This window comes from Hemicordylus capensis, chromosome 2 (genome assembly GCF_027244095.1).
Source record: "Hemicordylus capensis ecotype Gifberg chromosome 2, rHemCap1.1.pri, whole genome shotgun sequence".
In the NCBI taxonomy this organism is placed as follows: domain Eukaryota; kingdom Metazoa; phylum Chordata; class Lepidosauria; order Squamata; family Cordylidae; genus Hemicordylus; species Hemicordylus capensis.
Window position 1 is genome coordinate 155,390,059 of NC_069658.1, and position 14,792 is coordinate 155,404,850.

Genomic DNA, 14,792 nt, shown 5'->3' on the forward strand with positions numbered 1-14,792 from the left:
TAATGAAATAAGAGCCTCCACATCTCTGACAATTTTTTTAAAGTGTTTAAAGACACATCTGTTCACCCAGGCTTTTAACTAATATTGTTTTGATTCTTTTAATGTTGTTTTTAGAATATTGTTTTAAAAAAAATTAAATTGTGTTTTAAATTTCTTGTTTTGTTATTAACTAATGTTTTACCTTTGTTTTTATCTTGTAAACCACCCAGAGACGTAAGTTTTGGGCGGTACAAAAATATGTCAAATAAATAAATAAATAAATAAATAAACACCACATAGCTCTGTAGTCGCCAGGAGTCAACACTGACTCGATGGCACTCCTTTCTTTTCAATTGCATTGGTTGCCTGTTTGTTTGCAAGCCAATTCAAGGTGCCAGTCATTACTTTCAAAGCCTTAAACATCTGAGGACCAATATACTTAGAGGATCATCCATATGTCCATGTATCTCAGCGCCTAGAGATACAAATACTCCGCATTCAGATACCTCTATCAGGCAGTATATATAAATAGGATAGTTAGGATAAAAGTCTCCCTGCCCCTTAGATCTTCTAGAGATACCCCTCCTGTGTGGCCCTTGCTTCCTGAGGCTCATTCAGTGGAGACGCATGAGAGGGCTCACTCTGTTGCAACATCCACCAGCAGGCTTTACCACAGGGCTTTATTGCGAGTTCGAAGTCCCCCCCCCCCCGCCCAAAACAAAACAGATGCAAAAAGTGGATTTTTTTTAACCCCAGATATAAATCGGGCTACACTCCAACGAGCGATGAAAAACCCAAATTGTGTGTGAAGTGCTCCCTGATAGCTCTCAGAGACTTCGGAGTAAATTTGGCTGGTATGTGAACGCAGACCTCCATTCTGGAGGAGATGTGAACTAAAAGCCCTGTGTGAAAGATGACCATGGGAGGTGAGATTGGCTGTTTCCCTGTTGATATTTTGGTTTGGCTGAAAACCCTTCCTCCTCACACAAATGTGCTTCCTCCTACAAGCCCCTCTATCATCATAAGGGCCTCTGGCAAGAAGCCTATCGGCCAGTGGGGAGAGGAAAGGTGGCAGAAGCACATGAGCCTCTCAGCTGAGAGATCCATACCACCACCACCTTCTCCTGGCACCCACCCACCCAATCCCCTGCAAAATGGGAACATCCCGCCAGAGGCCTTTGGGGGACATTCCCATTTGCATTTGGGGTGGGGGGTGGACAGAAGGCAGAAACAGCAGTATAGATTTCTCTGCTGCCTTCTCTTCGCATGTCCCTTAGGCGGTGATGGGATGATGGAAGGAAAATATACCGTATTTACCTGAACTAGCTTTTTTTCCAGGTTGCTTGATGTTAGAAACCAGGGGGATCATCATAAATTCAGAGTCCTCTTCTTGTCAGGTAAGTACAGGCATAACCTGTATTTCATCTGCATTTTTAAGAGGGTTGTCTTCAACTTCAGACTGAGTCATCTTCTGTTTGTGTAAATACCGTAAACTGAGGGTGGTTACAGGGGACCCAAAAGCCACAGGGATAGGTGGAGGGGCACACAGGCTGCGACAACCAGGACTACAAGATTCAGCATGCAAGGAAAGCATCATGAGAAAAGTTGCCCCTCCTTAGATAAAGTGCTATGTAATTGGCTGCTACTGTTCTATGATGAAAACTGTGAGTCAGCTGGTTTTAATGCCACTTCCCCTCCAACTGGCTTCGGAATCTGATTTTTCTAACTGCCTGTATTCTGTCCCACTGTTATCTTCCTTACCAATGAGACTGGGAATTAATGTTTTCTGAGAACTAAACTTGCTAGATCAAAAGGCATCTCTGCAAGCTAATTAAAACAAAGCCTTGCAAACTGGCATGGACAGAATGGCTTGCAAAACATTAACTATTTTGCCGACAAGCCAGGCAAGACAAAGTCGATCAGACTGTATAAACCAAGGAGAACAGTAAAGTCTGTATATTTCAGGGACTGCCATTCAGATTTTAAAAATGACTGTTTCCTTGGTTGCAATTTGGCCTATTCATATGCAGAAGCTGAAGTCTAAAGTCTCAATGGTTTACTTAGCATAGAATGGAAAAGCAAAGTCCCCAAAATGGAGTTACCCTGAACATCTCCTTAACCTTCTCCATCGCACTGCTGTCCAGACCAGGGGCAGCTCAAGATTTCTGTGTGCCTGAGGCAGGATGCCAAATGGCACCCTCTTGCATGCACCCCCTTAAGTGGGGGGAGGGGCATCTTGCCACCTCACTGGCACCTCAGTAAGCTGCTGCCTGAGGTGACTGCCTCACTTGGCCTCATAGAAGGGTTGCCTAAACATCCCTGGCAAGCAGCCCTTCCTCTGGGCAGTGCTGAAAGATCCCACCTGTGACGTGGAGATGCTGGTCACTTGGATGATACTGCCGTCACCTCCATAGCCCTTCAGTTGCTCCCCAGCGATTGCTGTGCTGTGCAGTTATGGAGTAAGCCTTACAAGGTCTGCTCAGTTAAACTGACAACCATCCTTGTTGTGTTGAATATTGTTGGTAAGCCTCAGATGGGGTGTGTGCTTCAACCACATTGGAATTGTCTCTCCTGATATTAATGCGTCGTTTCGTATGATGCATTCTTTCCTCTGACTAGGTTAATTAGAATAATAGAATCTCAGAGTTGGAAGGCACCTTGGAGGGTTTCTAGTCCAACTCCCTGTCAGTGCAGATATCTAACCATCTAGCTTGTTTGAAAACCTTTAGAGAAGAAGAGTCCACCACTGTGTGAGGCGGACTGGTGCACTGTCAAACAGACTTTTCAATTAGGAAATTCCCCCTAATGTCCAGCCAGCATCTGCTTCCTTGTTATTTCAAATAAAGACTTGACTCCTTGTAATTTCAACCCACAGGTTCTAATCCTGCCCGCAGGAGCAACAGAGAACAAGTCCGCTCCTCCTCAGCTCTTCGGATATCATCTCCCCGTAGTCATTTCTTCTGCAGGGCGCTTTCCAGATTACACGTTGTTCAGCAGTAGAATGCTTCGGCTTGCAGGATCAAATCAAATCAATCTTTATTATGGTCTCAGACCAGCATAAACAGCTTGGCAGGATCGTTTTGAAAACGAGCTTGCACAACCCACCTACAACAGGAAAATACAGCTGGGTTTGCGACACACATGCAACATTGTAGGACTAAAATGCAAGGATAAAATCCGAAAGGTGGCATCGGAAATATGAACGGCACCCTGCTGTCAGAGCAGGGACTGCGATGTCAAAACACAGGCAGTACAGAAGCAAACTTAATGGACAGGCAATGACACTGTTGTAGGGTGTAATCTGGAAAGGGCCCAAGCTAAACATACACAGCTCCTCCAACTGTTTCTCACAGGATTCAAATTCCAGATCTTTGTTGCCCTCCTCTGAACCAACATCCTTCTTAAAATGTGGGGTGCAGAATTGAATACAGTATTCTAAGTGAGGTCTGATCAGCACAGAATAGAATGGAACTATTACTCCTTGTGATGCGGACACGATGCTTCTGTTAATGAGGCTAGATTTGCAACTAATTTACAAACCTAAAAACTAGCATAGTTTAAGCATGCATCCATGATTCTATTGAACATGTGTAAAGGACAGAAATGTATGTTGCTCAGTTTATACAGGCATACATCAGTATGGAAGCACTACACCGAAGGGTGGATGATAACCAACTTTTGGGGAACTGGCTGGCTAGGCCCAGTACAGATGCAGTATGGTTACTAGTGCGGCATAGCTTTAAATCAGTGCACTTGTATAGTGTTACTTATGTATAATTTATTTGTAACATTAGCCATGCTGAAAGATCTCAGAGCAGACATTTTGCCGAACGACGAGGTGGATCTTATCTCCATAGAACAAGATTGTCAGATCTGGCTGGATATGTTCATGGAAGTTTCACTGCATGATGTAATGGTTTTAGATTTCATGCATTCCTGGAGAATCTGTAGTCTCACTGGCTTTAGAAGGGCAGATATAAAGAGAATTAACAAGGAGCCAACAACACCAGTGATTCATTTTTCACTGGTGGAACCATTCTCTGTGATGTTTCTTTCCAGTGCAAATATATCCTGGAAATATTTCTACAATTCTTGCTAATTTTAAGACTGGTTTGGGGATTTAGCAGCCCTACAGAATCAGTGGGAATGGGATTATAGACAATTTATTGGGGGTGGAGGGCATAGCCATGGTTACTAGGCCACATTAGTCCCCACAGTACAATGTGCACTTAATTGATCTTCCCTGCATTTAGTCCCCACTTGCCCAAGTGGTAGGAAGTTACAGTTTCATTGTGAGGATGGAGTTCTGGAAACTTATGGCATTTTTGTAATATCTGTTTATTTACACATATACAAACTGAACCCTGAGGAGCAAGAAGATGGTCTTTAAAGCACCACCCATAACCCCCAAGGCATACAACATGTGCTTTGGCATTCCAAAGTGATTCCTCCACCCCCATGAAAACCTGTGGATCTAGTACCTAGTAGCCACTTGTTGTCACAGGCCATTGAGCAAGCAACTCTTTGTCTCTAGCGGTTATTAAAGGAACACCTGCCTAGTTGCACAGACCAAGTTGGATGGTTCCTGGAGGAGAGGTCTATCAACGGCTACTACTCGGAGGGCTATAGGCCACCTCCAGCCTCAAAGGCAGGATGCCTCTGAGTACCAGTTGCAGAGGAGTAACAGCAGGAGCGAGTGCACGCCCTCAACTCCTACCTGTGGCTTCCAGCGGCATCTGGTGGGTCACTGTGCAAAACAGTATGCTGGACTAGATGGGCCTTGGGCCTGATCCAGCAGGGCTGTTCTTATGTTCTAATGGGACTGTGTACTAGGCATAAGAGTGGAGTTTGGAGTTAACACATTTTTGAAAATCAGTCTTTGCTCTCATCTACAGCAAGGGCTAAATTTACCCAATAAGGTAAACAGGATGGTGCCTAAACTGGCCATTCTTCTATCCTTTCGTCCCCACACATTTGCGAGCTGAGAGTGTAGGCGAACGTAGATATGATGGGGCAACCACGTTAATGTGTCTGCCCAATTTCATTATTTAAACCCTGCCCCTCCAGTATACTACTGCTTGAAGAAGCTCACATTAGTAAAATAGATACAACAGTAAAAATAAATTGATAGAAGTTAAAAGACGAGGCTAAAACTACATTTAAAAGTTACATTTTAAAAAAAGTTTCGAATTAAAAGTAAAAGCTGAAAAACTAAGAAACCTACCAGATATGTAAGGGGTGGATATAACATTTAAATGCCTCTCTAAAAAGATATGGTTTTAGTCATTTAAAAATTTTTAAAACACTGTGGGAAGGAGCATGACAAAGTTCTTCCAGGAGGTTGTTCCAAAGTTGAGGGGCCACAACTGAAAAGGCCTTGCCCCTGCCAACTGGATCTCTGTCAGTGGTGGAGCCATGAGCAAGGCCTCAGGTGCCCAACAGAGGTCCCTGACAAGTTCATCTGGGTGAATGTTATCCAACAGGTAACCAGCCCCAAACTGTGTAGGGCTTTAAAGGTCAAGCCCAGCACTTTGAATCTAGCCTGGAAGTGGACTGGTAACCAGTGAAGCTGCCACAGGACATGTATAACACTTGTGATGCAACTTGTACCCATGAGTGTCCTTGCAACAGCATTCTGGACCAGCTGAAGCTTGCAAACCTGTCTTCATGGGCAACCCCACACAGAGCACATTGCAGTAGTCCAATCTGGATGTCACCAATGCATGTGCAACTGAGGCCAAGTCCAACTTCTCAAAGTAGGGGCGCAATGTATACCAGCTATAGCTGGTAAAAGGCACTTCTACACACTGCTGCCACTTGCACCTCCAAAGACAGCATTGGGTTCAGAAGCACACCACCAAGCTGCATACTGTGTCTTTATACATGTGCTTTGTATGATGCATGTATAAAGTGAGGCATGGGGGAGTGTGATTTTAATATCAGAAGGAGCATATGAACTAGGGTGTCCTTTCTCATCCTCTGCTTTGCCTTCCTTCACCACCCAAACTTATTTTCCCCAGCCAGTCCAATTCTGATATTAGAAATGGGAAGCTCTGGACAAAAAATCTCCAAACTAACAGCGTACAGTGAGTTGGAAAGATTGTGGTGGTTTGCCTCCCTTCACCCGTGTGCCCCTTTTTGTGTAAAACTCACTTTATATGTGAAGAAAGCAGATACATGGTTAAACAAACATGGCGGCCCTTATCACATCTAGTTTGACTTGGAAGCCTTGAGCAGAACAGCCCACTGTGTTGCCTGCGTCACTGGCCATGGGTATTGATCATACCCTCTTGTAGCTGTTTTGATGCCTACGTGTATGTATGAGGCACTTGGACCTCATATTTTATCCACTTTGCAACCTTTTTGCCTCAGGATAAGATCAGGGCCTTGTACTGTGTTTTTGATAGGAAGAAACACTTGTAAACGTCCTATATCAGCATAATTGTAAACAAATCCTTGAGGCACACAGTGATTCTGACAAAGAAGTACATAGAGCAGGATCCAAACCTTTTCTTCTATTCACCATTCAGAAAAGAACCTTCAGCATCACTAATCTCAGAGCTGTTCTGTATCTGGGTCCTTAGACTCTCCCTATCCAACCCGAGCACAGCAGTGTTGTTCCTGCTGTCTGCCTTATTTTTTGTTTTCGACTGTGAGCCTTTTGGCGACAGGAGGACTTCCGGTCGAAGCTTCCGGGAGTACAAGCGTTTTTCTTCGCTCTCCTGAATTTTGATTTTAATGGCCCATAAATTTTTCCTTCAGACCGTTTGTTTAGTTCCCCCCCCCCTTTACTCTGGGTTCTACTGGGGCCAAGGGCATTGCTAGATCTATTTGGGCTATTTCACCATTTGGGCTATCTGGACTATTGGAACGTGAACGCAGGGGAGTGCAGTGAATGATGGGTCTTTAGCTCCAAAAAAGAACTGTTTCTAAATCTAAGACTCTCCATAAACCTAAAAGAGCAGGGAAGAAATGTTGCCCTTCAGCAAATACCTCTTCAGTGATCGAGGAAAGAGTGCTGCAGTCTGAAGGAGCGGAGTATTTTCCTTCTAGGCGTTTTCCCTTATCTTCCCAGCTGTCCTCCCCTGTGCAATTAAGCTGTAATTCAAAGGATAACATGGAGGAGGGCAATTTTCTTTCACCTAGCCACACTTCTGAGCCTACTGTTTGTTGTTGTATGTACAGGTGAAACTTGGAAAATTAGAATATTGTGCAAAAGTCCATTAATTTCAGTAATGCAAATTAAAAGGTGAAACTGATATATGAGACAGACGCATTACATGCAAAGCGAGATAAGTCAAGCCTTAATTTGTTATAATTGTGATGATCATGGCGTACAGCTCATGAAAACCCCAAATCCACAATCCCAGAAAATTAGAATATTACATGGAACCAAGAAGACAAGGATTGTAGAATAGAACAATATCGGACCTCCGAAAAGTATACAGTGTACTGTGCTTGATTGGCCAGCAAACTCGCCTGACCTGACCCCATAGAGAATCTATGGGGCATTGCCAAGAGAAGGATGAGAGACATGAGACCAAACAATGCAGAAGAGCTGAAGGCCGCTAATGAAGCATCCTGGTCTTCCATAACACCTCATCAGTGCCACAGGCTGATAGCATCCATGCCACACTGCATTGAGGCAGTAATTGCTGCAAAAAGGGCCCAAACCAAGTACTGAATACATATGCATGCTTATACTTTTCAGAGGTCCGATATTGTTCTATTCTACAATCCTTGTCTTCTTGGTTCCATGTAATATTCTAATTTTCTGGGATTGTGGATTTGGGGTTTTCATGAGCTGTACACCATGATCATCACAATTATAACAAATTAAGGCTTGACTTATCTCGCTTTGCATGTAATGCGTCTGTCTCATATATCAATTTCACCTTTTAATTTGCATTACTGAAATTAATGGACTTTTGCACGATATTCTAATTTTCCGAGTTTCACCTGTACTCTTCTGCATGCTGTGGGGCCCACAAGAATTCCTTAACTTTGCCTGCTGCCCAGATGGAGAGTGGAGTTGAGGAACCATCTTATTTTTTCATGTAAACTGCTTTTGTCGAAAAGCGGTATATAAATATGTGTAGTAGTAATAAAGGCTATTCCCACAATCACCTCCCCAGTATCCTCCACTTAAAACCCTTGGGTTTTTTGCTCATGTGTCGCCTTGGCACGTGGTGACACACAAGAACCCTGTAGATCCCTGACTGGGAGCCTCCCAGACTTGGGGGTCTCTCCAGGATGCCCAGAACTTCTGGGGGCGACGCAGCCCCTGATCCCTGCAGCCCCTGTGATGGAGCCAGCAGCCGTATGGGCGGCTGATCTAGCCACCCAGCTATGAGCGGCTGCTTGTCTGCAGGGAGAAAGGACTAAGCCCGCTCTTCCCACAGAACCCCATCAGGCACTTCACACGTATTGTGTGAAGCGCCTCATAGTATACAATCATGTGTCAAAAGTGTGCAACTATGCTCTTTTACCATGCGGAGTTGTAATGAAAACCCCTGCATGCAACAGATTCCAAACTTATGTAGATGCATCAGAACAGACACTCCTGCAATGGGAGAGACCTCCTGCATTGAGTGTATACTAGTACACCTTTCAATCAGGTTGCAGGCCTGGTTTCAGGATGGAAACAACCTTTGTTGCTCTGGTACATAATCTACTCCAAGATCTGGACTGGAGGAGTGCATGGTTTTGCTGGACAGTAGCTTTCAATATTATCAATAACAGTATCCTTCTGGACCACCTCACCAGGATGGGATTGAGAGCACTGTTCTGCCCTCAGCTCCTTGACAGGCAGATTCCAGGTGGTTGTCCTGAAGAACAACTGTTTCACACTGTGGCCCTCTTGCCTTCTATGCTATCTATCTACCTGTCCGTCTGTCTAAATAAAAAACTGCTGAGAGAAGTCATCCAGGGTTTATGTGCTCTCTCACCTGTATTCTGATGACACCCAGCTTTATCTCTCACTACCATCTCCAGCAGGAGAGGCTATGAATGTCCGGAATCGGTGTCTAGAATCGATGAAGGGCTGGATGGAAGTAAACAAACTGAAATCAAATCCAGGCTCGATATAGGCTCTTTTGGTCAGGCGATCCATGGATCCAGTCAATGAGTACAATATGTGAGGAGAAAATTGACAGAGACATTTTTTCCTTGTCCTATACGAGAATCTGACGTCACCTAAAAAAACCCAACTGATCTGCAGATTAAAGACAGACAAAATAAATAATTTCCCCCCACAACACTTGAATCAATGTATGGAATTCACTGCCACAGAATGTGATGCTCACTGGCTTAGCCTAGGTTATTTTAAAAGGAAAATAGATGGAGGTCCAGTCAGTCAATGGCTACTAATCATGACGACCAAATCTTACCTTCAGGTTTAGAAGAAGTGTGCCTGTGAATACCAGTTGTCGAGGAGCAATACCATTTGCCAACATGCAGGGACACTAACTTTGGGGGTGGCAGGCCCAACCACCCCAATCTTCCATGGGGAGCAATGTCCCCGAGCTACCAGGTAGTATCAGTAGGCGTCCCACATGATGGGCTGGGCTTAGCCTGTCTCTGCTTCATCCTAGCTTGAGCAGTAGAATAACCAGGATTTCTGGGGGGAACAGCATTATTTCATTAAATGAAGCAATTATGGCAGGTGATGCTTTTCAAACACTTTTGCCTGACAAGATGTACCTACCTGCTAAGATGTACCTAAGATGTACCTACCTGCTTGACTTCACACACACCTCTCTCCCACAGAACTAGCAAAGCAAAATGGCTGCTAGTGTGCATTTGGTTAAATGCCATCACTGTGCAGTGTAAAACTACTAAAAGGGAGGAGTTTGTGGGGAGGAGTGGGTTCCAAGTTGTTGTCTATATAAAAGTGCAAAGTCACAGGCCATGGTCAATTCATCCCCAAAGTCAGACAAAGGCCAGGAAGATGTCAGGACACCTGGTCAGCAGGAAGGTCACGAAAAGGTCAGAAGGATACCTACTGAAAATGCCAGAATAGAGACAGAGAGGGGACCTAAAAGTGCATTGTGGGACAGAAGCTCTATAGCCTGGGATAGGTAGGCTACTTTTCAGAAGGTAGTAAGGATCTTTTTCCTAACATGGGAGAGGCTGAGAGAAGATGAGAGAAGAGTAGTAACCCAAACTAATGTGAGCGAAGGCAACCAGTTGTTCTTGGACGCTTTCCAGAGTAGCTGCTCATCATCAGCAAAATGTCTCCATTTAGGCAAGTGGCATTTGGAACATAAGCAGCAGGGGGAGCCATCTCACAGCAACTAACAACCCCCCAAACCAGCAACTTTTACATGCTGGATATACGGCGTCCTAGCTCTATATCCCAACGATTAAATTTGAGACAAGGCATTGGCAGTGTGAACGGCACCCTGCTGTCCGCGTAGAGACTGCAGTGTCACGACACAGGAAGTGTAGAAGCACCCTTCTGAGATACGCCCTGATCCCGGTTGTAGTCTGGAAAGCACCCTGGAGGAGTATTTAGGCATCTATGCACAGGCAGATTTAAATACTATTAATATATAACTAAATGAGGGTGGTAGCCCCACTTTCTCTATTAGCAACACCTTATGGAGGGACATTGTGGAACCTGAATTTCTGTGCAATGGGGATGGATGACTGGAGACAATACCAGACCCCAAAACAGCATGAGTGTGAGAGCACCTCAGTTCCTTATCCAAGGCCAAAAAGGACTACTCCTGGGTACTGTATTCGAACAAACAATATTTTATTTTTTGCTAATTAGAAGTTTGTCCCAGTGGGGATCCTATAGAGTGTGGTGGGTGGGGTTAGAAAGGAAAGGAGGAGGGGAAAAACTGTGTTTGAGTCAAGCTCAGTTAAACTACATAAGATTGTTTTGTGTTTAAGAGGGAAGCAGCTATAAAACACTAGGATCCTGTAGAGGGCTACACTTCAAGGAAGAAGGTAAGAGGAAAGCCTGTCCCAAGTCAGAATGGGAGCAGCAAGCAGGAGCTACCTCACCTCAGAATTTTGCTCCCTTTCCTCCCTCCATATTATCTGACCACTGGTTCTTCCCCTTCCCCCTCTAGGATTTCTACATCATGGAGGCCTCTTGGAGAGGCAGCCTGATGGAGAAGATGAGTCTGTAGTCCAAGCTGGACCCAAGCTGCCTGGTGTATCTGTTCATAGCTCAAACAGAACAAAACCCACACATGCTTCTCCTGGTCTAAGTGTCCAAAGTTTATCTAATTTGCCAAGAACAGGTCACACCATCCCTCATCAAATTTCTATAGTGAGTGTATGAGAATTCCAATCTTTTCATACATAAAGGGTATCTATTTGCCCCTCCTCCATAAAATTAAAGAGAAGTTAATGTGTTTTCCTTGGTGAATCCCGATATTTTCGGTTTCGGGGCCAGGCCACCATCATGGAAATGTCAGTGCGGGTGAAAATACATGTAATACTTCATATGCCAATGAAAACTTGATTGTGGGGTGGGTGGGTTTGCTGTTGTTCACCAAATAAAATGCATGCCCTGCTTGTGAAAACCCCAAGCCAAAGATGTATATGAAGCTTTTGTTCACATTGGCTCTTCAAAAGAGCACTTGAAGGATTTCATGGCAGTCAAAATCCTAGCTTGCACCATTCAGCTGTCTAAACTACAGCTGCTGTTGAATGTACATGGTAGTTCAGAAGGGATGAACAATGCATACTGGGATCTCTACATGAGACACATGAGAAGCAATACACTCCCCCCTATATAATAAAGAATGTATAACAAACACTGTTGATATGGGTGTCCTTTATGTTGACACAAGACACACTCAACTTCTAATAGAACCAAAATTCAACCCAAGATAATACTTCATAAAGATACTTGTGAGGATAATACAATGAAATCCATAGTATAAAAGTCAATACAACCGATATCATACAAATCCATAATCGTGACCCCCATTTCATTGTTAAACTTTGTCAAGTGGATGATAATGTTAGAGAAATTTAAAAAGCTTCAATGCAACTTGACAAGACTGCTGTTATTGATTTACATGTTCCACTGATATGTAGAATCACCTCTGTTGCCTCAAGAAGATATATTAGAACAACCAGCTTGCAGTCTTAGAAGAAATTCTATAAGCTTGATAATGCTGGTAGTATTGGTCTGTATGCTCCAGACTACACTCTTCCAAGAAATAATAAAAACTCAGTTATGTTCTAGTTAATAAATCATATGCATATAAGTGCATTAGATCTCAGAAAATTCACAATATACCTTGCTTCAAGTGACATTATAGAAATGTTAAACAAAAAGTGTATAAAAGTCACAGTAAATTGAATCATCTGACTGATATATTGAAAGCCTACTTACTGTAACAAGTTAAGATAGAAAATTATTCAAGCAACATCTTCTAAAGGTAAAGTGTGCCATTGAGTCACACTTATACTGAACTGGTGACCACAGAGCCTTGTGGTTGTCTTTGGTAGAATACAGGAGTTTAACACTGCCTCCTCCTGTGCAGTATGAGATGGTGCCTTTTAGCATTTCCCTATATCGTTGTTGCCCAATATAGGTGTTTCCCATAGTCTGGGAAATGTACCAGTGGGAATTCCAACCAGCAACCTCTGGCTTGCTAGTCAAGTCATTTCCCGCTGCACCATTAGGTGGCTCAGAACATCTTCTACAAACCCTTAATAAATACTTGATATGAAAAAAGCCTCAAAAACTCAATATGAAAGACACCTTATATCAAGTAACATATTGTAAGATAGAACAAAATTCAGCAAAAGGGTTGTACAGAACTCACAATACATAGAATCATCTTTATTTCTTCAAGAAGATATGCTAAAGCACCAGCTTGCTATACCATTCCAGCAAGAAAGAAAACTACTCAAGCCCCATCTTAAACAAACACAATTTATATAACTGTTGGAAGTCAACTGTATCACTGTAACTGAAGATTTAATGGTATACTACCCAACGATAGATACCAGTTCTAAAAAGACTTACAATATATGTATTCGATAAACCTATCAAATGGGGACTCAAGTTTGAGAATCTCTGCTTTAATCGCATGAGGGGGTGTTCATCTGAATCACCTCTGTACACATGCTCCAGACTCCGCAGAGTTTTAATCACGTGATTAGAGGACACCTCAACAGTACGTTGGGACATCCTCCAGTAACCATAAGGCAGACATGCTCTTAGTGTGGTCCTGCTTGTCTGTTGCAGCCAGGGCTCATTCAGATGGGTTGTTGTCTGTGCTCAGTTGATTTAATCCCACGTTGCTGTGCCTTTGGTTCCTGCTCAAATTCGGCTGCGGTTAGGTTTCCCCTTATTCTCTTTCTTTTTGCATGGTAATATAGACTATTAACTTATCTGAACTTTGTAAAACATTTTTAAAAGCTCCGTTTCTGGCCCTTGCCTGCTTTGTCTCTTTTCCCCTCTCCCTGGACACAAACTGAAACTTCTCCATCCTGCCTACATATCCTGCTTCTGGGCTTCCTAGAAGCATCGGGTTAGACGCTGCAGAAATAGTATACTGAACTGGATGGACCTTTGTTTTGATCCAGGAGGGTCCTTCTTACAGGTGAAACTCGGAAAATTAGAATATCGTGCAAAAGTCCATTAATTTCAGTAATGCAAATTAAACGGTGAAACTGATATATGAGACAGACGCATTACATGCAAAGCGAGATAAGTCAAGCCTTAATTTGTTATAATTGTGATGATCATGGCGTACAGCTCATGAAAACCCCAAATCCACAATCCCAGAAAATTAGAATATTACATGGAACCAAGAAGACAAGGATTGTAGAATAGAACAATATTGGACCTCCGAAAAGTATAAGCATGCATATGTATTCAGTACTTGGTTTGGGCCCTTTTTGCAGCAATTACTGCCTCAGTGCGGCGTGGCATGGATGCTATCAGCCTGTGGCACTGATGAGGTGTTATGGAAGACCAGGATGCTTCATTAGCGGCCTTCAGCAATTCTGCATTGTTTGGTCTCATGTCTCTCATCCTTCTCTTGGCAATGCCCCATAGATTCTCTATGGGGTCAGGTCAGGCGAGTTTGCTGGCCAATCAAGCACAGTACACTGTATACTTTTCAGAGGTCCGATATTGTTCTATTCTACAATCCTTGTCTTCTTGGTTCCATGTAATATTCTAATTTTCTGGGATTGTGGATTTGGGGTTTTCATGAGCTGTACGCCATGATCATCACAATTATAACAAATTAAGGCTTGACTTATCTCGCTTTGCATGTAATGCGTCTGTCTCATATATCAGTTTCACCGTTTAATTTGCATTACTGAAATTAATGGACTTTTGCACGATATTCTAATTTTTCGAGTTTCACCTGTATATAGAATGGTAATATCTGAAGTAGGCCACACAACTGAAAAAAACCTGCCCTTCTCTAACTATAAAGTTCAAGAAGAGATTGAATTGAACTGCAAACCCCAACACACTCCACACTATTCTAAAATGACCAAAGATTGTGAAACTCCCACATAGAAAGCTAGCATGAGGTGGCGGCTAGGCCAGAATCAGCTCTCTTGATTTGTTAGTTTTCTATGTGCAGGGAGTATATTTTTTATGGAGGGGCATTCAGTTGTGTGAGCTCCTACCTGAAGGCTGAAGTAATATAGCCCAGACACAGGTTTATCACCTCAGTAAGAATTAAGTTTGGAAAACATCAGTGTGACAATGACACAGAACAAATGTTGGGGTTATACAGATAAAGCAGGCTTGCCTTTCGGAGGCTCCCACTGAGAGCTATACATGAGAAAAATAAACACGGTCTTACATGATAGCA

General features: G+C 43.2%; 1 long non-coding RNA gene across 1 annotated transcript; it reads right to left on the reverse strand.

Annotated features, from left to right (window-relative positions):
- Positions 1-3,666: 3,666 nt before the first annotated feature.
- Positions 3,667-14,116, reverse strand: LOC128346851 (uncharacterized). Its single transcript, XR_008317239.1, has 4 exons — positions 9,369-14,116; positions 8,928-9,022; positions 6,973-7,077; positions 3,667-3,939 (listed from the first exon to the last, which is right to left on the reverse strand). It is a non-coding gene; the product is annotated as an uncharacterized LOC128346851 (long non-coding RNA).
- Positions 14,117-14,792: the final 676 nt, after the last annotated feature.